We start from the raw sequence: 26,198 nt of genomic DNA on the forward strand, positions 1-26,198 counted from the left end.
GTCAATCAATATTTCCAAACTTAGGAGGAATTTTCCTAAACTGATGACTACAATCAGTCTTAAGTTCCCTCAGTCTTAACCAGTTTATCTTTCTCCATCATTTTTCTATAGTGTGTCTTCTTCTGTAACTCAGGTGAGTTTGCACTGATAAAAAGATCTCTTGCTCCTCGGGGTCTCATTGGCTGCATGGGCAAAGTCCGTTAACAAAATGTTTCCAACTACTTGAAAGCACAGGGGCCCACACAAGTCAAGAATGAAAATGAATGTGGGTACCATGTTACCATCAAACCCTTCCTCCTACTTGAAAGTCTCCAATGTCCCAGTGCCCCCACGATCTTTCCAAGGCAGGAATCCATCTGGTCTCCCCTGGTATCCCCGCTGCATGCCCAACTCATTTCAAACTCTGCTTTAACCCTACTTACACGTAATACATCAAAAGATGTATTCTTCCTTCCCTGAGCAACTCCGTGCTGTGGAGCCGTCTCCAGGAGCCCTTTTTGTTTAACTAGGCTTCCCTGCTTCTTTCTGAACCTCCTTCCACACCCTCCTTTTTTTCTATGCTTGGAAGAATTTGATCTTTTGCCAAAAATAAATGAAACGCTGGCTCCAAGTTCAACTCAGAATTTACTAGCTGATAAATTGAAAACGGAGAGTGGGCTGGGAGAAAGTGTAGAGAGGGAGGGAGGCTTTCATTTGGGGCAAGTACAAACTTGGACTGGGAAGCTCTTCAAATGCCCCATCTGTGCTGAGTCACGTGGAGGAGGAGGTCAGGGGCTGAGGTTGGCTCCCTGCCAGCCACACGCTCTGCCCAGGTTGATGAAGAGCCTGCAATGGAATGACAGCAGGATTATACTTTCAGTGTTTTGAATATAACATTAGACGCCACGTGCCTGCCACAGAATGAGCAAAGACCTAGATCTCTGTGTTCATCAGACTAGCACCTGAACATAAGCGTTTCTGGGAGCTGACTCCCACTTTGTCCTTATGCTGACTTCACCCGCTCTGACCCTGCCTACCATTCTCCCGTTCTCCTACAGTTGAGTCTCTCCAGATGCCTCCGGTTAACAGGGAGTGAAGTGGAGCCTCGGGGGAAAACATCAGAGACAATAAGCCTTGCTAAGACTATGGGATGATGGTGATATTAATTAATATCCGAAGCAGTTTCAGGAGATAAGTGATGTTATGTCCATTTGCACAAGGAAGGAAGACGAAGACGAAGTGCTGTGACTTCAGCCGCTTCTCCCGGCCGACCAAGCTCGAAAGCACAGGGTCGAGATATGAATCTAAGAAGTCTACTCTGTTCCCCCAGTCCTGGCAGTGTTAGTTGCCTCTCAATCACCTCTGTATCATTATATCAAAGGATAAGTACACCTTCATGTCATCGATGTGTCTTCTACGGCAAGGAAAGCCAGCAAGGGTAGTTTCTTGTGACCCTTCAGTCCCCCTCCCACCGTCTCCTTGTTTGAATCCTGGTTCTTAGATGATTTTGACATTCAGATCTCTGTTTTGTTTTGTTCTGCTTTCTTAGCACATTTTGTTATGAACAATTTAAGCACAGAGCAATGCTGTGAGGATTGTGGGTGAGCCTACACGTACTCATTGTGAGCTCCGTCAGCTAAGATCGGTCACATCTACCCATTTCTCCACACCCTTCTTCAAACCCATCTTGCCTTCCACTTACCAAAGTCAGACACATTAACATATGATGTAACTCAACACTTCCGTTCCCCTCCGTTAGGTCACACAAAGCAAGCATCATGCCTACCAATTACAGAGGGGCTTGCAGCCAAGTGCAATGCCAAGCACTTTCCGGGTGCCACGTAACTCGATCCTGATGGAAATCTTATGTGATCCCTGCAGTTACTACCTTCATCTTGCAAACAAGAAACCGCATTACAAAGGACACAGGCCAGGTTAATACTTGCTTGCTAACTATTCCAATGGCCTTTGACTGCATAAATTCTTTTCATCCCTTATCTCTTCTGATACCTCCTAGGGCCAGTACTGTTGCAGGTGAGGAAACAGAGACTTAGAATGGTCCAGCTCATAGTAACTACTAGACCTTGAGTGAACTGAGAATGTAGAACTCCATTCAGGGGGGGGGGGGGCTGTCGCGTCCATCTTATCAGCAATAAAGACTCAACACCAGACTCTTCTTAACTGCGGTTTATTCAGGCCCTTAAAATAATTTTCTCATCCTTTCCCTACCTCTCACAACCTCTCACCTCGGGGAAAAGTCAGTCTGCAGCTTAAATAACCTCTGGGTAGCCAACCCCAACAAGCCACATGGGAGACACAGATAGATCCAGAAATGCGGAAGCAAGCCAGATCTTAGCGTTAGCCATATATGGAGTTGTTACACACCTGAGAGCATTCACCCTTGGAAAGGTGGAAGGCAGGAATCAGGGCCACCTGTAAGGCATGGCATCACGTGGCTCTCTACAGGGACCACTTGTGACCCAATCACCTCACTATGGGCTATGGCATATGCACAGTTATTTGCTATCTACCATCTCATTGAATCCCTGTTGTAATATATCTGAGAGCCAGCTGCCAGTATCCTCGGTGTTTCAGATGAGGAAACAGACTGCGAAGCTTAAGGCTGAATTCAAGGTCACATTACCTCCCAGAGAGAAAGAATGGCTGGTTCCAAATCTGGCGTCCTTAGTGGGGTTGGGAGAGCAAGGGCAGACACAGCATTTCAGTTTTTGTTTGTTGTGTTTTGTTTTCCTGGTCTGGTGCTGTATTAACTGGTGTGCCAGGGTTAGTGAGTAAAGACATCCAAGGAGCCTGAGAGATTAGCCAAGCCTAACATTGGAAGAGCTTGGTCACTTGTTACATGAACTTTGCTCCAGAGAGTCTTTTGATACAGCTCTTTGGTTCCGAGCGCAGGCCCAAGCTGACACAGGGAGTCTAAAGCGCAACCTCTCTTTGCTTCAGTTTCCCTGGCTTGCAGAACAGAGAGGATTATACTTCTGTACGAAATAGTTGTAGGGACCAAATGGTATCTTATAGTTAAAACCTTCAGCTGGCACAGTACTTAGCAACTGTCGATGAAAAAGGTATCTTAGCCTGTCATTTATGTGATGGGACTTGGGTACATTGATATACTCAGATGACTTCAGGTGAAAGGGGTTTATTCTGAATACATGGTTTTCAAGACGTGCAGAAGTCCCCAGCTACGTAGGGGAGCATCCCAGATCTGGAAAAGCATACTTTACCTTTAGACTGCTGCGTCTGGGACACACGGCTAGCCTGGGGTTTGGGAGCTTCACTGCGGAGGAGAAATTCTTTGTGCCACTCCCTCATTTTCTACTCCCTTTCTTTTCTTCACTTCATAAATAGGAGATAAGCGTACATCACATGCCTCCAACCTGGGTCTATTACCTATTTAATTTGTTTATTCATTTCTTTTTACCCCCGTTCCTGTATTCTATTCCTCTACTCCTCAATTCCATAGGTAACCATTCCCACTGGGCTTAATTTATATTCATCATTTGATTTGTATATGCTCTTTAAAATCCTTCATTTTCTAATACATGTATTTTCAGTTAAAAAAAAGTATTTTTATGTATTATACTTCTTCATTCTTACTTTTCTAGAACAGGATCTCACTATATAATCCTGGCTGGCCTGAACTCATTCTGTAGGCTAGGCTAGCCCCACATTCATAGAGATCCATCCACCTGTTTCTGCTTCCTGGTGCTGAAATTAAAGGTATGTACCGACCACCATGCTTATCTCTTGCTTCTTAATTCTTCTCCAGCATTGTTTACAAGCGTGTCTATGTTATCGACTGTTTACCCAGGTTCCCTCTTCCCTCGCTTGCACAGCTCACATATTTATGATGCGACCTATCTAATTTGCATTGGCAGATTTCCATATTATCCTCCATCTCCTATCACTGCAAACCCCACAAAGAGCATACCCCAGCATGTACCCTGTGGACTTTGCTGAGATGTTCTCGGGATGGATCCCAATGTGGGAGCCATGTTAATTTGTCTCAGAAGTGTCAGATTGCTCACTGGCAAACCTGTTCCTGGCAGCCCTCCCAGTAGCATCGCATAACTCCCAACTCCACATCACACTTGTAGCATGCTGCTGTTGCGGCTTCCCAACTTCGAGGGCATTGCTATTTAGTCATCTTCCCATCGTACCCACTGCAGGTCTTCCTGTGGCTCCTTCTGTTTGGTCTTCTCCCCTAGGCTTTTATGGTGTCTGTTTGTCCTCACCACTCACTCATTTTAGTCTCTTCCACTCTCTAAGGATTTTCTCATAACTTGTGGCTTCTATTGCTTTCTCAACAGGAATATCCATGGACTACCTTCTCTTTCTATTTTATCTGCAAAGGTTGTGACCATCTCCGTTTGTTGTTTTCTAGAGAACGACTTTGGTGACGATATCTATACATAGGCAGAAAGATGTCTCCAGGATACAGAGGGTCATATGGTATTGATCAAACTGCCCAAGGGTAATAACTCTTTGCGAGGACTCTTGCCGTGGAAGGTATTCAGAGTGTCACAGACTGGCCAGGATACGCATCCATTCGGTATCCTTAATAGGCTAGTTAGGCAAAATTCGCCTGTCATGATGCAAGGTGGCTGAAATGATTCAACAGGAACAGCAGTTCTGAGGATTCTTCCCCGGCGGACATAGAAATCGCTGTTCATAGAAAACATTGCTCAGCTGTGTCTTTGCTTCTCTTTTCCTTCCTGCTTTTTTTCTACCAATGCACACATGTGCTATTGGGGAAATCCTCTCTTAATGCAAAGGATCTGTATTTCCCTTGTTGCATTATTCTCTCCTAACTCCATTGTGGCCTGACAGAAGCCGCCTCTTGCTTTTCACTTTGAATGTAACTTTTCTAGAAGGGTTTCACTGTCCTCCATTCTGGACCAGATTCCCCTAGCTAAATCTCCAATCTTCTGTCATCACACACTCCACTTTATTGTAATGATTGTTTTCCCTCATAAGAGATGAACAACCTCAGGTACAACTGCACCTGCCCTGTTTATCTGTCTTGCTGAGTGACGGGCAAGCTTTGCTTCTAGAGGGCTAAGTCTAAATCGGTACAGTTAGGAGGACTGAGAGGGAAAGCATAGTTCCTGCATCACCTACATCACAGAGTTCACATGAAAATAATTGTTTTCAAAATTATAAGCTCCTAAAAGCTACGATAAGAGAATGAGATGGATCTTTGGATAGCATTGTGCCTATTAAAAGAGGTTTCGAGGTTGAATAAGGATTAAACAGTTCTGAGATCCTAAGATAATTCCTTAAGTTAAAGATTGTCATCAACAGGATGTTGGTGATGGAAGGGAGCCTGAAGCTTGCTCTGTCTAGATACTTTGCTTGATTTGAAGTAAAACTTGACTAATAGTTGGTATGAATTGTTCAAATTAAAAAACTAAAGCCCAACAGTACTCAAAGAATGTTTATGTCAGTGGATGGAGGGTAAGGGGTCTTAATACTTCTGTGTAGGCGTTGGCCTCTTATTCGAGAGCTGAAAATAGGGCTCACAAGGCTGATGACTTTGTGGTGATTCTTCTGCTTCAGTGCTCTGCAAGCCTTTTATTGTCTGGGCAAGATGGTGACCTTTAAGAAAAGTTTATCAGATCTGCTACCGATGAGGAGAGTAGCTAATCCAGACAATAAGATTCACACGGGGTGGGGGGGGGGTTCAGAAAAGTTGTTATAGCCTGTGTTATCAGCATTCTGGGAAAGCATCTGGCTAATGAAGTTGCCTTTGTGGACATCTTGAAAGACAAACTCAAAAGAAATGATGGATCTGCACAACTGGAGCTTATTTCTCCAGACTTCTAAAACCGTGGTGGATAAAGATTACTCTGTGAAACTGAGCTAACCAGGGCTCATAGCACCCCACAGAGACTGAACTAACAGTCAGGGAGCCTGCACGGGTCTGACATAGGCCCTCTGTATATATGTTATGGTTGCATAGCTTGGTCTTCTTGTGGGACTCCCAACAGTGGGAGAGGGGCTATCTCCGACTCCTTTGACTGTTTTTGGAACCCTTGTCTTCCTACTGGGTTGCCTTGTCCAGTCTTAATATGAGGAATGGATAAGGGTGGACTGGGAGGGGAGGAGGGAGAGGAAACTACATTGGGGATGTCATATATGAAAGAAGAAGAAGAACGTTGCTTTGTGACAGCCAGTTCTAAGACTGTGATGCTGATTGCAGGAGTCCACCATCAGCAGAAGGGGAAACTCAACTTGGTGCAGAGAAATGTCAGTGTGTTCAAGCTCATTTCTCTTCAGACCATCAAGTGCAGCTGTGGCCACACCATCGTTGTGGCTTCTCGCCCAGTAGAAATTCATACCTATGCTACCTGGAAACCAAACGGGTTACTTCTGCACCATGTGATTAGGCGTGTTTGCAATTTGGCTTCTGCTTGCTCGGTTTTGCCATGTGATGATGGAGAAGGCTGGCATTCGTCCCAGCAGCCTCAGGGGTGGATTCTGGGAGAACATGGGTAACTCCAGCATGGCTGTGTGAAGTAGGGTGACCATGGCAGTCTTTCCTCTCCAGGAGTTGAATCCAGAAATGGGAACAGACAATGACAGAACCGGAAGGGAGTGTATAATATGTGGTGGTGGAGAGTGCCTTTGAAATCATTAAGCTAAAAGGATACACTACTGGACTATTGGGTTAAATGTGACTGCCCTCACTGAATCCAGTTGAAAACCCAATATTATACAATTGTATAATGATGCATAGGCACAAGATGTAAACAGGAGATTCTCCCAAATGTTTACTAGAGAACACAATTTTGCCTTGCTATGCACACACACACACACACACACACACACACACACACACACACACAAAGTTAAGATCAGATTATCCTCTCTGTTCTTTATACCATGGTATATTTGAATAGAAATTATTTGTTTGATTGTTGTTAGAGGCAAAGAAACTTATACTATTGCCCAGAGAGATGTATCCATGTAGCCTGATGTATGTAGGGGTTCTGAGTAGCTAGGTGTATCGAGAGGACTGCCACATACATGACACAGAAAGTAAGGAGCGAGGTCATGAAGATGGTTATAGAAGAGAAGGGACATGAAGAACCCAATTAGGGGTCCACGGAACTAGACTTCCTCCTAAATTTGTTGGCTTCGGGTCTCCTTGATTCTGTTCCTCACATCCCCTGAGGCATGTACTGTTGTGGGAAGAAGCAATCTTACTGCACATGCTCTCTGAATTCATCCAGCTGCCAAGCAGCCTCCTCTTTGGCTGTTGCCAAGCTGACCTTTGAGTCCAGCTTCCCACAAGCCGTTATTTCATAGAAGCATCGAATCATCAAATTCCCCCGTGTTTTTGACTTTTTCCTTTCCCCTCTCACTGACCCGTTTCTCGTCGCTGACCCATGGAGAAATAAGCAAGCAGAGATGTACACGCCAGGTCAGAGCCCCGTTGCTTTATGATCCAATGCACACCACACTGCACATGCTGGCTATGGCGTCTCTCTGAAGGAATCCAGCTCTAGATCTCCGAGTTCCAAGCCGAACAAAGTTACGCCCCAACATGCACACAGTTTCCCAGCACGAAGAATTCACTGTATTTACATTTTTTTTCTAGTTGCTACAGAAATTAGAAACAGTGCTAAAAATAATCCTAAGAAGGGCTCCTTTGTGCCCAACTGTTTTCAAACAAGATTTTTCATAGGCATTTACTCTCTGTCCAGAATGAAGTCCAGAAGTGCAGAAGTTCACCTCGAGCGATGCCCACTGCTTTTCTTCGGACTTTCCAAGAGGCTCACAAGGCCCCTGTTTTTCGTGGCCCATCTGGCCATAAATTGCGATCGACATTAATTTATAAAAACAAATGACACCAGCCTACTCCACGACATTTTGAAATGGAAGAAATAGGCAGGGCATTAAAGCAGGAATAAAATGAAAACATTCAGACCCCGTAGCTGTCCTGGCGACATCCCAAACAACACAAGAACTCAGAGAAGCCCTAGTTCGATGCATTCTGCTCCTGCAAAGTCACAGAGATTTAGTCACAAAGCCATGAAGTGAGGACTTTGTCACAGTGTGGCAGGAAATTAAACACGTCCAGGGTTTTTCTCCGCATGACTGGAATCACCATCCCATCAGCAGCGTTGGTGCCAAGGATGATAAACAGAGTTAGAGAACAGGTACTGGGTCATGGAGATGAAGAGATGTGCAGCTGATAGCTTAATTAGTGCCCTCCTGGGCAGGAATGAATTCATTCCTGGGACTATCACCTCAGAGTTGAGAGTGTGTGATTCCAAATAACAGAAAGAAAAGAAAAAGCATGCATTCGTGATTGCTTTGTTGCTGGGAGAAAATACCTGAATAAGTCAAAGAAAACGTTGATTTGGCCTCAAAGTTCCTGGATTATAGCCCACCATGCCAGAGAAGACAAGGCAGCCAGAGTTTGAGGTGGCTGGTAGTGCAGCATTCATTATCATGAAGGACACAGCTCACCCTCAGCTAAATTTCTCCTTTTCCTTTAGTGCAGGGTCCCAGTCCATTAGAGGTGCCTCATCCCATCTCAATAACCTAACCTACTCTAAATAACCCTTTACAGACAGGCCCAGAAACTTGTTTCTGCTATGATTCGAACTCCTACCAAGTTGTCTGTCAAGATTAAGTATCATAAGGTGCTTCACAAACACAAAGATGTAGATATGTCTGTAATGCCCTTATTGTGGCACCTCCTCTGCCAGCGTGAAGCAGACAAGATGTCATCGATATATTACGCCAGTTCAAATAACCCTGGGAAGGATGTGAAGACAGTGGGCTTCACATGTTTGAGATCCAAGGTGAGGCAGCTGGGCCTCTCTTGTCTCCACTTTTTTGGGTGCTTGGACCTGACAACGATGGGTTTTCTGGCAAGAATAATAACAGTGAAAATAGGGGTATGCACAACATTCCCAGGAGTTCCAAGAGACAATCAGCGTATCTGGAAAATGTTCTTACGTCTTAAAAGACTCTATTCAGTATAAAATTTTAGGCGATGACTGAAGAGGGGCTCCCATCATTACCTTCTAGTCTCTGTCCTACCACATCAAAAGACACAAGAGTCCTAAGACCTCTATGGGGATGGAAGGGAAAGGCCAATACATTGATGAAGGATATGCCTAACCATTCCTTAATAGTGAAGCATCTAGAAAAATGTTGGAGAGTAAGAACTGGATCTTAAAGAATCTGGGACTTCCTGTTTCATCTGCTGGTATCTTTGTCTTAAGTCCATTCTTTGGTCATTCATCTGCCTAGCTCCCTGCAGTATAGCTACAAGGAGATCTGCCCTGACTTCAGAACCAGTTGGAAAACATAGAGAAGATGACCCTCCATCCATCCATGGCCTCCAGACCAGGAGATGTGACTCAAACGAATTTCCATACAGAATGTACTGTGAGGAGAACACTCAAGACTATGAGCCGCAATTCCCCAGAGAGGACGTGAAGCCAAGCGCTAGGAAATGGTACCGTGTGTGAACTCTGCACATCTCTGAGCTGTGTGACTCCACCCACTGGTAAATGTGCCTCTGTGACAGTCAGTTCTTCCCTCCACTCCAGGGAGCGGCACATACAGCGGGTAAAAAATACAATGAAAGGATTCCGCTCCTTCACTAGCCGCCGCATCATGGTACAAACAAGGAAGAGTGCAATTGTCCCTTCATCAGGAAGGGCTTCCCAACTGGGACAACTGAGAAAAATAACCAGTCAAAGAAACCTTGGCAAGAGCTTTCCTCCAAACACCAGCACAGGACGATTTGGTTTTGCCTTTAACGAGACAGAAAACCCACATGGGACAGAATTCATTTCTCTCATAATGTATTCATATAGCTGATCCTATCCAGCTGCCTCCTTGGTTGGCCCTGAGGGCAATGAACGCTCCCTCTGTGGTACGGTTGAACGCTCCCATGTTCTCCGTGTGAAGTGAGAGACTGAGGTCCAGAAGCTGGGTCTCCATCGCCGGTGAAAAGCCGGGACTGCTCTGCACTTTCCCAAGGCTGACTCGAGAGAAGCATGCAGGCTGTGAATCATTCAGAATGGAGCGAGGCGATGAAAGGTCTGCAGAGCCAAAGCGGAGAGAAGATCCAGGAAAAGATTTCAGAGATAACGAGAACCGTTCCCCAGGCAGGCAGCTTGGAGAGAAGAGCAAGCGAGGCTCGGCCTCAACAGCTGTTTATTAACTCCCGGCCGAGCCCGAGCCAGCTGTGGTCTACTGAGGAACTTTTTCCATCCCAGATCCTTGGCAGTGAAAAAGAATAAAGCTGAGAACGGATGGCACCAGATCGTGTTCATGATTTATCAGTTTCATCTTGTCACCACAAATCAAAGGAACCCATTCAAGGAGGCAATGGCAAAGGCAAAGAAATATATTTGATATGAATCAGTTATTTGAGGTCAATCTGGGAAGTTTCGCTGGAGTGTAAAAAAAAAATAAAAGTTAAAACGAAAGAAAATCCAGTGGTTTCTCACGGCAAACTTTCAGTGAATAAAGAATTTAATTTGGGATAAGGATGGAGCTCGGTGATAGACCGGACTGCACACTTAGCATGTGCGAGGCCCTCAATCCAATCCCCCAGCAAAACACAAATCTATTAATTAACAAAACACAGAGCACTGCATCCTAAGAAAGAAAACATTGCCACAGGATAGAGCTTCCAGGACAACCATCCTTCCCCAGGGGATATTCAGGCCGCTTGCGGAGGTGCTCTGACCCCATGACCGTGGCTTCCCTAGTCATTTTGGAAGCAGTATGCTGAGAGAGATATATCCTTTTAGGTCTGTGGATTCTTCCCCTGTGTCCCTGTTTCAGGACCTTTGCACTTTGCACTGTGAACTCCCTGGACTCTGTGATTGGAACACGTGGTTGGCTCCTTCCCAGGCTTTTGTTGCTCTCTGGACTGTCCCCTTCCCACGAGTTTTCCGAGGGGGTCTCATCTCATGGAAAGACATCTCCTTTTGCTTCTGATTTGTCTGTATATTTAAATGATAGTAATATTCAAATTATTAAAATCTTCATATTATCAGATTATGAGCGAAGATCACAAAAAGAGAAAGCAACAACAACAACAAAAATAGATGAATAAAGAATTAATGCAGGACGCTGAAGTGGTACTCATGGGGGGAGGATGGCGCCCAGTGGCTATGCTATAGAAACAGGGTGATGGCTTCAAAGCAATCACTCTAGCTTCATCCTTGAACAACTTAAAACGAGCAGTGAGAGTTGGCTGGTGGCGAGAAAGCTCAGGCACAAGGATAGAGTTTGAATCCCCAGCAACTACACAAGAAAGTAGGATATGGTCACAGGTACCTGTAACCCCTGTGTCGGGAGACAGAGACAGAAAGATGTCTGGAGCCCAGTGACCAACCTGCTTAGCTGAAGTGGTGAGTTCAGTGAGAGACTCCGTCTCAAGGGAATAGGGTGGAGCATGCTAGAGGAAGGCGCCCAACATTTTCCCTGGGCGAGCCTGCACGAGCTTGTGCATGCATGCAGACACCACACACACACACACACACACACAGTATATATAGCCAAAAACTAAAAGAAGAAATTGAAAAAAAAAACAATAAATTTAAACCAAAGACCACAATAGAAGGAAGTGATGGAGATTGAATAGAAATCAAAAACTCAAGAAAATCAAGAAATCAAGAAAAGGGAAAAACTATATAACTATGTGTGGGTGCATGTGTGTATGTGTGTCTCATGATGAGATATAAGCATCATGTTTCTGAAAGCATGTAAAAGATCCACATTCAAGTCTCAACACTATACAGACAGGAGAAGCACTGTTAAACATAGATGCTGGAGGGAACTCAAAACTGTAAGATACCCAGGTTCTTTTCAAAGGGATAACTATTTTTCTATTATAATCTAAAACACAGTTTAATCTCAAAATAATTGAATTCATCAAGAAAAGGCCACCAAAAATGCTGCACCGTGAAGGTAGAGCCTGTAGCTCTCTGCCATCATTGGACAACGGCGTTCTGACGTGCTGACTCCCTTGACCCTGAGTACACTCATAGTTCTTGCTCGGAAACACTGTTTCCTGACTGTGCCGTCAGATAACAGCTTATTCTCTGATACGCAATGTGGACCATTGACTCGTATCCTGCAGCAAAGCCTCTAGACTCTCCCCTCCCTCATCTTCCACGGTCACCACAAAGCAATGTTCAGTGTGGACTGGAACTCAGAAGCTGCCAGACCTGGACAACTTCCATCCCACAGGGCAATCTTCAAGCTACAACTTTGATGCTCTGAGGTTAAAGGGGAAAGAAAATGGTGGTCATACAAAAGTACCCAGAAAAAAGACACAATCTCTGACCTCTACATAGATTATTATTGCCAGAATCTTCCAGAGTCGAGTGCACCAGCAACAGCCTCACCCTGCATTCTGACTCACTCATTCAGATCTCCCTTAAACGTCCCTGAAAATCTGAAGCAGTGTGTGGGCTGGAGGCTGAGGACACCATAAATGCATCCGCCCCCTCCTCTTTCCCAGGTCTCAGAGAAGTCTGCTTTGGGTCTCTCCATTCCCCTCTGCTTTGCCCTATGTGTGTGTAACATCAAGTTTTATTTCTAATTCGTTTTCAATCTTCTCCTCCACAAAATTGATCTGACACTAGTTCTGATTCCAATCTCCAAGTGAATTCGTTTCAGGGGGTGCCCTGTGGGGTTTGCCTTTATCACTTTGCCCCCTCTCTGGAGTGGGGTCCTGCTGTCCAGAAGCACTCTGGACCCATTCAAGACACTGCACTCTCTGTGCTCTCTAAGCTAAGGCTTGTCCAACCATTGGAGCTATGAGTTTCTCAGGACCACCTTTTTCGCAGGAGGTCTGTCTTCTCCACTCCAAGAATCTCATGTGAGATGTTAGCCTTCCATGTCCCCTGCAAGCTTCAACTTTAAACACTAGGTCCCCAGCAAGTAACACTATTGGGGGTAGTCTCAAGGCTTTGGGGGTGGAGTCTAGCTGGAAGAAGTGGACCACAGGGTGCTGGTTGTTTTGGGAGGGGGGTTTCGTTGGCTCATTATAGTCGTGTTGTTTGCTTTTCTGGTCAGCCATACTGTAAACAGTTATCTATATTCCTACTTTTCTACTGTTCTGCTCAAACAACTAGACTGAACCCTCCAAAACCACGAGCCAATATAAATTCTGCTTTTAAGTCATTTCTTTCTTGTGTGTGCCAGTTATTTGGCCATAGCGATACAAAAGTAATGAATACATGAACTTATGCACTAATGTGATTTTTGTTTGGTTTTGGTTTTTCAAGACAAGGTTATTCTGCAACTTTGGAGACTGTCCTGGAACTCGTTTCTGTAGACCAGGCTAGCTTCGAATTCACAGAGATCCTTCTGCCTCTGCTTCTCAAACTCTGGGATTAAAGGCATGTATCATCACTACCCAACAGAACTTACATGGTTTTACAAGGCCGAGGACTTCTCCCAGTAATCTCCACTTTCCATCACTCCCCACCAACTCAAACTACTGGCCTCATTATTTTCCCCAGACTGTGAGTAGAAAAGGTGGGGAAAGCAAAAATGAAATTATTATCCCATGTTTCATAAGCCTAAATAGAAGAAGGACTCACATGTAGCATGCTTAGCACCTAGAACCAGGGACACTGGATTACTCTGTGAAGTGTCAATGTGACTTGTTCTTAACGAAGGGTAAATAGAGAGCGACAGATAATGACAGAGGAGATGATTGTGAGATCAGAATGCTAGGCCCCTTTGTCTGTCTCCCTGGACCGATTAGGTGAAAGCCCAGAGTTCTGAGAAAGTTGAGTCATTCCCTCCCTGCTTTGCCCATCGCTGGACTCCTGCTGTGCTACCGCTGCCAAATATTTGAACATTTTTGAGAGATGATTTTTTTTTTTGTGGAAATAAAAGCCAAAAGTTTAAGGGAAGTGTGAAAGTTTCTGAAACATTCAGCTTTAAGAAAGGGTGCCATGTGAGTGGAAAGAAGTATTTTAAACAAATATGGGACTAATATTCAAGATGGATTCAAAAGTGATTAGCATTATTTTAGAATTAATGGGAAAGATACCAAAGGACAGGAATAATTATATGAAACAAAGACTAAGCTTTGGACATGTTGCCAGAAGGCTAGCCTGTTTGCGTATGACTGCTTCCTTTCTCTTTTGTCTTTTTCTGCCTCCTTTAGCTTGTGTGTTTGCCTGTGTGAGCCTGTTTGTGTCTCTCTGTATGTGCGTGTCTGTGCACAGCATGGTTTGAGAATTCCATCCATTACTTGGGGACATGTTATCCAAATGTTGGCTCACCCCCTTAGAATGACAGAAAAGTCTGCCGCCTCAAACACCTGTGTTTCCATCTCCTGTCTTCCTATCCAGCTATGCTCCTGCGTGTACCACTCTTTCCTGAGTATACTGTGAACACAGCTCCAAAGATGATGCCAGCATGGTCCCATCACACCTCCAGGTAGTGATGTCTTCTTCTCCTCTAAGGTCATGTTCTAGTGTATGCATGGAGTTGGACATTTTTAGATATCGCAAACTCTGTGTTCTGCATCCTGTCTTTCCTTCTGTGTTTGTGCACTATGCAGCCTTGGCTGACCTGGAACTCATTATGTACATTACACTTACCTGGAAATTATATAGACCTACTGGTCTCTGCTTCCTGAGTGCTGAAATTAAGGGCATGTGCCACCATGGCAGCCTGTAAGAATCCTGTCATTCTTATTTGATTTTAAAATTAAAATTATGTCATCAACCGTGAATAAAATTCCCAAGGTAGGACTTTTGTATTCTACCACTTAGTTTCTTTATTGTACTAATCTAAGGCCTGTAAAATTCACTACAGAAGAAAAGACAAAAGAGGAGAAGTTAGACAAAGCAAGCAAATATGTAGGCGCATCGGGAAGTCTCTGTATGTCATTCGCAGACACAGAATGATAGAATTCAAAGGACCTTGAAGAGCGTGATCCAGTTCCTGTCAACTGACCAGCTGTGGAGCTATCCTGGGGAACCTGAACACACAACTTATTTGCAATCTCTGAGCTTTCATTGCGTGACAGAGCTAGGGCTGGAGCCACGTATACTGATATTAATCTTCTATAATGTCAAACCGTGCTACGTAGATGCTTGCTCGTTCTTCGTTGTAGATAAAGAAACGAGTGTTTTGGGTCCATCTGAGATGACCATGGCAGCCTGGGCTGAAAGTATTCCCACATAGAAAGACAAATTTGCACTCTTAAGAGGAAACAAAGCAAAAGGAGGAGGAAATAACCTGAAAGCAGAACGGAATTTTTAGAGAAGTGGCGAGGAGAACGGAGAAACAAGTTGGGTGGGTGCACATTATTAAAGAAGTGTGTATTCATGACTATAACTACCCTAATGAATCACACTAATTTGTACAGTTAGTGTGGTTTAGTAGTTATAATAAGAAATAAATTTTTAAAAGGGATGTACTCCTCACCCCAATAGCTATAGCTCAGGCTAGATTAGATTAGACAAGCTCCCCCACCTGTAGGGTAGATCCCAGGCAATCCTACAGAAGAGCAAAGAGCCTCTTGAGGGAGAGAAGCACCGACCCTATAGGGTTTCTCTATCCATAACAATGTTTTGTCTATCAAGCTTAGATTCTTATCAGACCCTAGCATCAGCCCTGAGCCGCAGCTCTGGGGAAAGGAATCTTCCTTAAAGCAGCACTTGACCTTGCTGACTGGAGAAGTGTTCATACATCATGGAAATTTTCCTAAGGAAAAGGAATGAATTTATCTTAATTCTACTCGTGTGTTTATACAGTGCGTCTCCCACGAGCTTCTGCTGTAAGCAGAAGACACAGGAAGGAAAGAAATTCTTTGAAGGGTATACTGTACAAGTCCCTGCCCTGGGCTTACGGATGAAAACACAAGCCCCCCAAATGCCTTGAAAGCACTGAGTAACTGCATCGCTGCACAAGACCAAGGCTGTGTAATCAGGCCCAACTCCTGCACTCGTTTCATGAATCCCAGCTCTTCTCTTCCTTAGAAGTGGGGTGAAATTTACTTTCTTTCCCAGCACTTCAGCTAAACTCTCACAGAAACAGGCTGGAGATGACTAATGAACAAACCAGAGAAAGTACGTATCCACCCATCCCCAGACAGCAAGAATTGAATTTATTCAATGGGTAGAAGTTTTTCTGGGAGGATTTGGAGCATAACTATATATATATTTTTTTTAATTAAAAATTCCCACCTCCTCCCCTCCTCCCACTTCCCTCCTCTTCTGCCACTCCCCCTCCCCCTTCTTCTCCAGGCCAAAGAGTAGTCAGGGTTTCTTACTACTGGTCTTTGGGACCTCTTTCCCAAGAGGTCCTCCCCACTCCCCCCAGGTCCAGGAAGGTGAGTATCCAAACAGACAAGGCTCCCACAAAGCCCATCCATGCAGTAGAATCAAAGTCCAACGCCATTGTCCTTGGCTTCTCAGTCAGCCTCCATCATCAGCTACATTCAGAGAGTCCGGTTTGATCACATGCTCCATCAGTCCCAGTTCAGCTGGCCTAGGTGAGCTCATCTCAGTGGGTGGACGCACCCTTCGTGATCCTGACTTCCTTGCTCATGTTTTTCCCTCCTTCTGCTCCTCATTTGGGCCTTGGGAACTAATTCAAGTGCTCCAATGTGGGTCTCTGTCTCTATCTCCATCCATCGCCAGATGAAGGTTCTATGGTGATATGCAAGATATTCATCAGTGTGGCTATGGGAGAAGGTCACTTCAGGTACCCTCTCCTCTGCTGCCCAAGGAACAATCTGGGAACCCCTCCTTATACCTGGGAACCCCTCTAAAATCAAGTTTCTTGTAAAACCCTAAAATGGCTCCCTTAATTAAAATATTTACTTCCTTGTTCCCATATCCACCCTTCCTCCATCCCACCCATCCCATTCCTCCAAGCTTTCCCAAATCCTCCCCTTCTCCCTTCTCTCTACCCATCTCCCCTTACATCCACTCCCACGCCACCCTGTGCACCCAAGTTTTGCCTGGCAATCTTGTCTACTTCCAATATCCAGGAAGATAACTATATGATTTTCTTTAGGTTCATCTTTTTATTTAGCTTCTCTAGGATGACGATATATCTTTAAATTGTCATAAACGGCTTAATACCTAGGTTAAACCGTGGGCAGAATAAAATAAAGATAAAAACTATTGAGTGAAGGCGATACTGACTTGATCTGTTTTCTCATCCAGGAACGTTGTTGGAAGCAGCTGAAAAGAGGTGCTCACTAATTTGAGGAGACCAACTTTCTTCAGGCATACTTCCTCTGGATCACTGTCATTCTTCCTTTGGCCTCTACCTCTCTTAGTCCCAACATAACATACTCATGTCCTAAACATTTTCTGTTGGCATTCGTGTGCTGAACTTTGTTTTCCTCTTCAAGTTCAGACTCTAAATTTGTCTGAAGTCTTCTGTCATTTTCACAGCCCATAATTTCTCTCTCATGGATTGAGTCCACTCCTCAATCTTACCCCTCCACCATGAGTCCCCACACTCAGTCCCATGTGGATTTACGAAGAAATGGATCCATCTTCAGAGATTTCGGCCATCACCGGCTCCAATCTCTCTCTCGTAGAGGGCTAATGATATTTATAAATATGGGGTGTCCCATATTCATATTCAATCTCTAAGTATCTTTTTAGACAAAATAAACCTTTCTTGGGGTACAAGGCCTAGTCTTCTAGGAGTCTCTATATCGCCTTCCCCTGGAAAACTGCCACCAAATACGGACTGGAAGACAATAATTCAGGTCAAATCATTAGATGCTAAAGCTGACCTCCAACCTGACCTGGAATTCTCTAGTCCTCGGTCTCATTTTTTCTTCTCAGTGTTATCCTGTGTGAAAGCAGAGATATTACAGGTCACTGCGGCTCCAGTTAAGGAAATGACTTTTCTACCGTGGTGCCCACTGCTTCATCTTCGAGCAAAAGCTATCTCCTTAGCATGGATCCTAGGCTTCATCTCTCTAATCCTCCTCTCTGGTCCCATTTCCTACTACTCTCTAACTCTTCACTGATTTCTGATTTTCATCATTTTCTTTCTTAAAGAATAATTTTCAAAGCTTCAGAACTAACTTTAAAAAAAAACTCATTTAATCATTAGTGAGAGATGCATCAAAACATAATATGAAGAACTGGGATGTGACTATATAGACAGATACAAACGATCCTAAGAACTCACTAATATATATATACAGCTGGCTAATAGTCTGTAAGATTCCAAAAAATGTCTTCATCAGTAAAAAGGACAAGCTGACTCACCAGTACCAAAAAGACCCAAATTCATAAAAGCCAAGAAGAAATGTCACAACTAACATTACATAAAGAATAAGATTTATAGTGGTATATTGTGAACAGATATATATCAAAAACAATTAAACAACTTACATGGAATGTATACATGCCCAGAAAGATTATAAATTACAAAGTATAAATGCATACTTGAGATGTAGAAAATAAACAAATAAATGAGTGATGCGGAGTGCAGCTAAATCAGTCAGTTTCAAACTTACCAAGCATTCAAAGAAAAAATTAATGTCAATCTTAAGGATTTTTTTATCAAGCAAGGATAAGAAAACAAGAAATACTTTTCAATCTGTTATAGGAGGCTTAAATAATTGGAACCTCATACGTGAAGACAGTATAAGAAACCTTTATAAAGAAAGATTGGAACAAAATACTTAGCAGAATACTACTGGACATCAGGAAATTAAGCAGTGTGTAAAAAGGAGTAGGCACTGGACGTAAATGGGACCTGATCTAGAAGTACAAGATTCATTTAAATGCACCATGTTGTAAAATAAAAGAGTAACATGCTCATCGATATGTATATGGGAAAAAACTGACAAAACTTCAACACCATTACATAATAGCAAACAAATGAGAATAGCTTTCCTAACCTGGGAAAACTGTTTATGAAAAATTTATATGTCACATCATACTTAATGTTAAAGACTAAATATTTTAGTGCAAAGTCAGTATCAAACAACAATGTTCATTCTTGCAACATTTACTCAATATTGAGATGGAGGAACTAGCCAGGACAATAGGCGAGATTAGGTGTGGTCTTGTTGGAGGAAGTGTGTCTCTGGGGGTGGGCTTTGGGGATCCAAAAAGCTCAAGACAGACCCAATGTCTTTCTCTTACTGCTCCTTGCCAATCCAGATATAGAACTCTCAGCTCCTTCTCCAGCACGGTGTCTGCTTACAGGCTGCCATGCTTCCTGCCTTGTTGATAATAAAATCAACCTCTGACCTGTAAGCCAGCCCCCAATTAAATGTTTTCCTTTATAAGAGTTGCCATGGTCTTGGTGTCTCTTCATGGCAATAGAATATTGACTAAGACACCTCCCTGCTAAACTTTCATTTATACAAAGTACCCTCCCACTCCCATTTCTGGAACTTGACAACCTGGAGCTAGGAACCTTTTCTCCCTTTCCTTCAATTCCTTTGCTCTGATTCTTTAAAAATCTATCTTGGGGGAAGACACAGGCCCGACCCATGTTAGGATAAAAATCAAATGAACTCACTGCACCAGTTTGCTTTTTTGGCCAGTCTGGGTTCTGGAACATCCCTTTTGCAAGAATTGCCCTGCAGATCTACTTTCACTTTGTCCCCATGTTCCTCTGTGATACTGTGTGCCTGTGTTCACTCCTTGTGGCTTTCTAATACCTCTGTTTCAGGTCCCCTTGCCCTCTTCCATCTCTCCCACCCCACCCCCACTCTACTACTGCAGAAGCCCTTATTACACACATGCATTTTCAAATACACACAAGCAAAAATCCAAAATCTAAATTTAAACCCACAAAAACTTACAGAAGAAAGCATAGTAAAATGTTCGTGGGTTTTGTTTGTCTTTTTTGTTTTTTTTCAAATGAGTTCTTTCATGAATTCCTTTCATGTTTTCTTTGAAAGCATAAGCAACAAAAGAATAAATGCATATGTGGGTAAAGTTGGAAATTTGGTTCTCAAGCAAGAGCATCCACAAAGTGGGAAGATGAATTCATAATGGTAGGAAATAACTATAAACCATTTGTGTCCTTAAGAATTTCTTTCCAGGATATATAAAGAATTCTTAAGATGCAAAAATAAGGGAAACATGTTGAATCATCAAAGAATGCAAATGCACATTGTGCTAAAAAATGTAAAAATGGTCAAATAAGCATATGCAAAGATGCTCAATGTATTTAGCCATTAAGGAAATGCAAATCGAGACCATACCAAGAAATTCTCACACCTTTGGAATGGCTTCAACAGGGTAGAATTTACTTGTGTACCCATGGACAGTATTCTTTGTATTTTCTTAGGAAAGATCATGTCTCACCATGAGCTGAATTCTAACTCTAGAGAATGGTCAAGAACTGAAACAGTAGACGACTCCATTAGTCAATGAGGCAATTCCCAGAGGAGGCGGTTCTAGCTTTGAAATGATGGTTTCATTTATGTGTGTAGGTCTTGGGAGTCCTTAAAAATCCAAGCATGTTTTAACCCACAGGGTCTTGCTACTTCTCTTCGTCCCAAATACTCTTCCCTCTTTTTACTTTTTCTGTTTGACAACCACCCTCCAAAACTACCTTCCCTGTTAGGGTTCCAACATGAAATATCCTCCGAAGGCTCATGGGTTTGAACCTTGCTCCCCAACCTGTTGTCACCGCTTTTGAAGATGGTGGAGTTGCTAAGGTAAGTGACCTAGCTGGTAGAGGTGGGATACCATGGGCTGGGTCTGAAGGTTGATTTGCGTCTAGTGTTGGCTGCTCTGTCTGCTTCCTGGTCTGCCACCACACGAGGACTTCTGAGACATGCTCCTGCCACGCGGAGTTGTTTCTCAGTGTCTTCACTGCCATGATGGACATAGGTCTGAAATTGTGAGTCAAGGTATCTACTTCCCTCACATTTCTTCTGACAGTTATTATATCATAACAGTTTGGAAACAGTTAATTAGCTCCTTGTCCACACAATATATGTTGTTTATTGCTACTTATTGCTATTTAACAAATTATTCCAAAATCTGTGGTTTAAAACTATAGATAGATAGATAGATAGATAGATAGATAGATAGATAGATAGATAGATAGAGGAAGGAGGAAGGGAGGGAGAGAGAGAAAGAGAGACAGGAAAAGAGAGAGAGATAGGTAGGTAGATAGACATAGGTATATATCTATAGCTATATATTGGCATAGATACAGATTTATGTCCATATCTACATTGGATATATATCTCTATCTAAATTGGATTGTCTCAGTTTTTTGCAGCTCAGGGACCCAGAGTCAGTTTACCTGGGTGGCCTGATCCAGGTCCCCCATTCCACTGTGGTAAGCTCAAGATGTTGGCAGAAGCTGCAGGTATTTAACAGCTGGGCTGGAGCTGAGTGTCTGTTTCCTGGATGGCTCCATTCCACAGGGTTGGCAAGCATTCACCATTATTGCCACATGAGCCTCTTTATACACCACTTGTGTATCCTCGACACAACAAAAGAGGTAGAAGACGTCACTTTAAGCACCTAGCTTCCAGGCTTATGTATTATTCCCGTTCTTCCTTTCTGTAGAAGTCACTAAACACAGCCACTACTCTCCAGCAGACAGAGTTTAGGACTTACTTTTCAAAGAAAGGGTTAAAAAATTTCTTGGGAAACTCATTTTACAACCTGACAACATTCTACATAAACACATCCTCTTGTCTGGTACTCTCTACTGCCTTACTCAATTTGTGTTTTGTATATAAACATTATTATCATTATATCTAATTGCTAGTCTTAGGATTTAAGATCTATGACAAAGGGACAATTGCAGTTTTCATTCTAAATACTCTACATCTAGAATAGTTACAGGATGTTTTGGCTCAGTGACCACCTAATTTCCCAATTCGATGACTGTGAGAGAGGTGACATAAGCCAGGAACATAGCCAGGCATGGAAACCACTTACAACATTTCAAAACCTAATATATGTATTTCAAAAAGTTTCATCTTAAAGAAATTCCAGTGATTTACATAAAATTACCATGAGTTTCTAGCTCAGAAAATGGGAACCTTCATGGTCCTTCAACAAAGTCCACTCCAGTTGAGGGCTCTCAACTTCTTAGGCTCATAAACTCTCCCGACCGAAAGTTAGTGATGTCTTTCTTGGTCCCACACAGGAATAAGCTCACAACGACAGCAACGAAGTCTCACCTCGCATCCTCTCAAGAGTCAGCATGGGGCTTTGGTTAGTGGCATATGTCTTTTATCCCTTCAATACACTGGAGTGGCCCGGAGACAGAGTTTAATGCAAGCACTTCATCTGAGGTTAGGAAGAAAAGATCCCACAGGTTACCTTGCTGACTTTATTTACTCAGGATTTAGCAGCATTTTTAAAGCTATGTGTTGATGCTCCTTGGCTTTCGGAATAGGGAAATCCGAATGCAATTAGGAAGCTGACAGTAATGGAAAGTACACAGGACTGGGAGGCCAAAATACATTACTAATTACAGAAAGCCTAGTCTTCCATACCTATAAAAAGGCAGAACCAGACTGATGAGGGTAGAGATGGCGTCCAATTCCTATTTTGGTTAAACTGTGTTAGAGAGCATGGAGATACCTAACATCTCTAGAAGAGTCTTTGCCAGCTTCTTACCAGAAATGCCAGGTAGCATTGTCAGGAGTATTCTCTCTCTCTCTCTCTCTCTCTCTCTCTCTCTCTCTCTCTCTCTCTCTCTCTTTCTCTCTCTCTCTTCTTAGCCCAGGACAATGGGTATGAGGATGTTACAAGAAAGAACTCCCCACACACAAAAGACTAGAAGTATTCAAGATGAACTGACCACTTCAGCACCACATGAAGTAAGAAACAACTTCAGTGGACAAGGTGTGCTGCCTCCAGCTGTTTCTTTTCTCTGGACTATTGTATGGTCAAGAGAAACAATGCTTTTTGGTCATTTCTCACACTGAGGGCAATGCTAACCAGGGGCATCTTCGGTCTACCAGCTCATAGCAGGTGCACCATGTCACCCTTTTCCTTGGTGCTCGTCGGTGAGGTTCTTAAATCAAGGACAAAGGAGGACTTTAGGAAGCAGTGGAGTCTTAGGAGCAAGCCCATTAACTCCACTGCCTTGTCTGCTGGGACAGAGAGTGGTGAGGACGGAACAGAGACAGAACTTACTGCTTGCCCCCTAGTTAATTTTCAGAGGGAGCAAGCATCTGAGGATTTTCCAGCTGCATTCCTGCTGCTGCAGCAAGAGAACAAGTAACTGTGATAAAGATGAACAACAGGAACTCTGTTGAGCCCCGCCTCCAGGCAGCCCCGCCTCCAGGCAGCCCCGCCTCCAGGCACCCCCCACCCCCCCACCCCACCCACCCCCCACCCCATCCCACCCCATCCCCACCCCAGCCTCCAAGAGGCTAGCTCCCTTCTCTGCAGGGAAGGTAGAAGGGCAAGAAGGAAACCTGTCTTTCTTAGTAATAATTTCTGGGAAATCGCCCTGTCCATAGGTTTGGTTCTGAGGGCTGTCAGAATTCAAACAAAACTCTTTTGGCCTACTGAAGGAGGATCTGTAAAAACTGGGGGCAGAAAGGTTAGCTTTTCATTTTGGGTACTGTAGTCTATATAAGCTGATTGTGTGTGTGTGTGTGTGTGTGTGTGTGTGTGTGTTACATATATATGTATATGTAATCTATACAATCCTAGGTCAGAACCAGGAGAAGATTCAGAGCTATGGCTCAAGACCTCTCTTGTTTTAGACAAAGAAACAGCACTTTGAGGAGAACGGATGTGCGGAGTACACAGTGGTTCTGAGCACTGGTTCTAACTGCTGGTGGGGCAAAGGAGCCTGGAGAACGGAAGAACACAGTCAAGATCATCAGACTATCGGATACTGATCAATTTATGGGATTTAGTGACTATTAAATGGCAGGGGCAGGAGATTATGATAGAGTTCAGGAGGTCCTCAAGCCTGGGTATATTTTGATGTCATTTATCAAAATGACACTGGGGAGGGAATAGGTCAACAGTTTGAGACTCCGTATCTTATTTCTGAGAGAAATTCAATTGCAATGTCCAGTGAGTACCTAAGCGTGCTTCTTCGGGAAAAGGCTTAAGACAATATGTAGTGACTGTCAAAGTCCTGGGAGTGGATGAAACCTTACAAAAGAAATTGTGAAAGAAAATGGAGAACAAAGCATGTGGATGCTGGAGAAGCAAAGCGAAAAGGAACTGGGGAAGCTGAAGGGTAGCAAAGGGTTAGGGACAATCTGCCGCAGGGCACTAAGGAGACCAGAGGGTAGCAAAGGGCTAGGGATAACCTACAGCAGGGCATTAGAGCAAAGGGAAGCCCACTCCAGGATCCAGAGATGAGAAGACCATGTTAGCTTAGTTACACTCTGGAACACAAGTCTCCCCTAGCCAGAATAAGGCAGGCATGTTTTCAATGCCCTTGCTTGGTATTGTTCTCCTCGGTTCCCAGTGTGAGGTTATAAGTTTCCAGAAGTCAGTGTTCTCAGCTGGAACTCAAGGCGGATGCCTCTACAATCAAGTTCCACCCCACTTTTACTATTATACACCAAGAATCTAACATGTTATGCCTCTTCAAGATGGCAGATGCACTGACATTTATTAAACCTCAGCTACCTGGACCTTCTCCTGCTTGCTGGAGTTAGATAGAGCCTTGCAGAAATATCAGATGAAGAGAAAACACAGGAAAAGGCAGGGAACAGCAAGGAAGAGACACCAGGCAAACCGCTGAGAAGACACGATTGTACTTTCTTTCCATTTCTTTCCAAGCTTAACAAAGCATCATTAGCAAATAGGCTGTGCGTTTCTGCTTTGTGCCTCGGGTCAATTAACAAGGAAAGCTGTGTCCTTTTCTAAGAATTGTTGGCTCTCTGAGAGAAGACATAGCATGAACAGTGGAACAAACAGGTCAAGATTTCGAAAGGGCTCTGCAAACTGAAGGGCCGAGAGTCAGAGGAAGAGGGAGGAGGAGCATTGGGGTGAAAGTCAGTGAGATTCGAGTTTTAAATTCAGTCCTAACTGTAGTAGGTTGGGAACTAACTCCACTGAACAGTTTCCTAAGCAAAGTCTAGGCCAAGTCTGTGTTAGAGACAAGCAGCAAGTAAGACTGCCATTCCTAATGAAGTAAAAGTCCTGCATTGACAACATAAGAATGCAGAATTCACAGAGGGAAAGAGAAGCTGGAGGAAGGAAGAGTGGAGTTTGAAAGATGAAAGTAAGTTTTAAGATGCATAATTAGTAGCCATGCCTTTAATCCCAACTCCCAGGAGGCAGAGACAGGCGGATCTCTGTGAGTTCAAGGTCAGCCTGGTCTACAAGAGCTAGGACAGGCTCCAAAGCTACAAAGAAACCCTGTCTCAAACACACACACACACACACACACACACACACACACACACACACACAAAAAAAAAAAAAAAAACATAGTTAACAGGAAATGCCTTATGTAACAGTGCCCTGGACAAAGTACAGAGACAGGAGGCATATGGTGGAGAGCCCTGAGCTTTCCTTTTCCCCATCAGGTGGGAACACACGGGCAGGAAGAGACCCTAACGCTGGAGATGAGAGTCGTAACCGCACAGACTCACCTGTGCACTCAGAACTGGGAACCCAGGGCAGGCTCTACCCCGTGAAGAGAGGGAAGACTGTCTTTCTTTGCCAAGGTCAAATCATGCTCGATACTGCTAATTCGGCAACATGAGATCTGCGAGACCCTGGGAGGCCAGGAAGATTGCTGCCTCAGCCACTCAGTTTCTGTGAGCTTCCTTTTCATCGACTTAAGAGAGAGCAAGCCAACCGATCCCACAAGGCTCCAGGCTATTATGACACGCTGGTCAAAGTTTAAAGAGAGGAGGCAAATGGAGAACAAGACAATTCTTACAAGAGGAAAATGCCACACTGGGAGAATTTGGTGTATGCATGTGAGTGTCTACATGTCTGTGTGTTGTATGTATGTGTACACATAGAGGTCAGGGGCTAATGTGCGATGTCTTCCTCTACCACCTCCCTCCTTAGTTTTTGAGACAGGGTATCTCAGTGAACCTCAAGCTCACCGATTCAGAAAGACTGGCCAGTGAGCTCCAAGAATCCACCTGTCTCTACTTACCCAGTGAAAGGATCACAGGTGTGCACTGCCACACCTATCTTCATTTAAAAAAAATGCCAGCTTTTTTGTGTTAATGTGGTGTTGGGTATTTGAAATCAGGCCCATACACCTTATTGGCTGAA

At 43.8% G+C, this 26,198-nt stretch overlaps 2 long non-coding RNA genes and 1 pseudogene across 3 annotated transcripts; 1 reads left to right on the forward strand and 2 right to left on the reverse strand.

Annotated features, from left to right (window-relative positions):
- Positions 1-607: 607 nt before the first annotated feature.
- Positions 608-3,918, reverse strand: LOC146896171 (uncharacterized). 2 transcript variants are annotated; one of them, XR_014999927.2, is made up of 2 exons: positions 3,730-3,918; positions 608-825 (listed from the first exon to the last, which is right to left on the reverse strand). It is a non-coding gene; the product is annotated as an uncharacterized LOC146896171 (long non-coding RNA). The 2 variants fall into 2 exon arrangements; XR_015735935.1 differs by lacking the exon at positions 3,730-3,918 and adding an exon at positions 2,624-2,725.
- Positions 3,919-5,691: 1,773 nt separating this feature from the next.
- On the forward strand, positions 5,692-6,700 carry LOC125416433 (L-lactate dehydrogenase B chain-like; annotated as a pseudogene).
- Positions 6,701-7,413: 713 nt separating this feature from the next.
- Positions 7,414-25,772, reverse strand: LOC146896170 (uncharacterized). Its single transcript, XR_015004814.2, has 4 exons — positions 25,559-25,772; positions 22,160-22,268; positions 21,268-21,450; positions 7,414-10,979 (listed from the first exon to the last, which is right to left on the reverse strand). It is a non-coding gene; the product is annotated as an uncharacterized LOC146896170 (long non-coding RNA).
- Positions 25,773-26,198: the final 426 nt, after the last annotated feature.

Source organism: Myodes glareolus, chromosome 1 (genome assembly GCF_982192425.1).
Source record: "Myodes glareolus chromosome 1, mMyoGla1.1, whole genome shotgun sequence".
Taxonomy (NCBI): Eukaryota; Metazoa; Chordata; class Mammalia; order Rodentia; family Cricetidae; genus Myodes; species Myodes glareolus.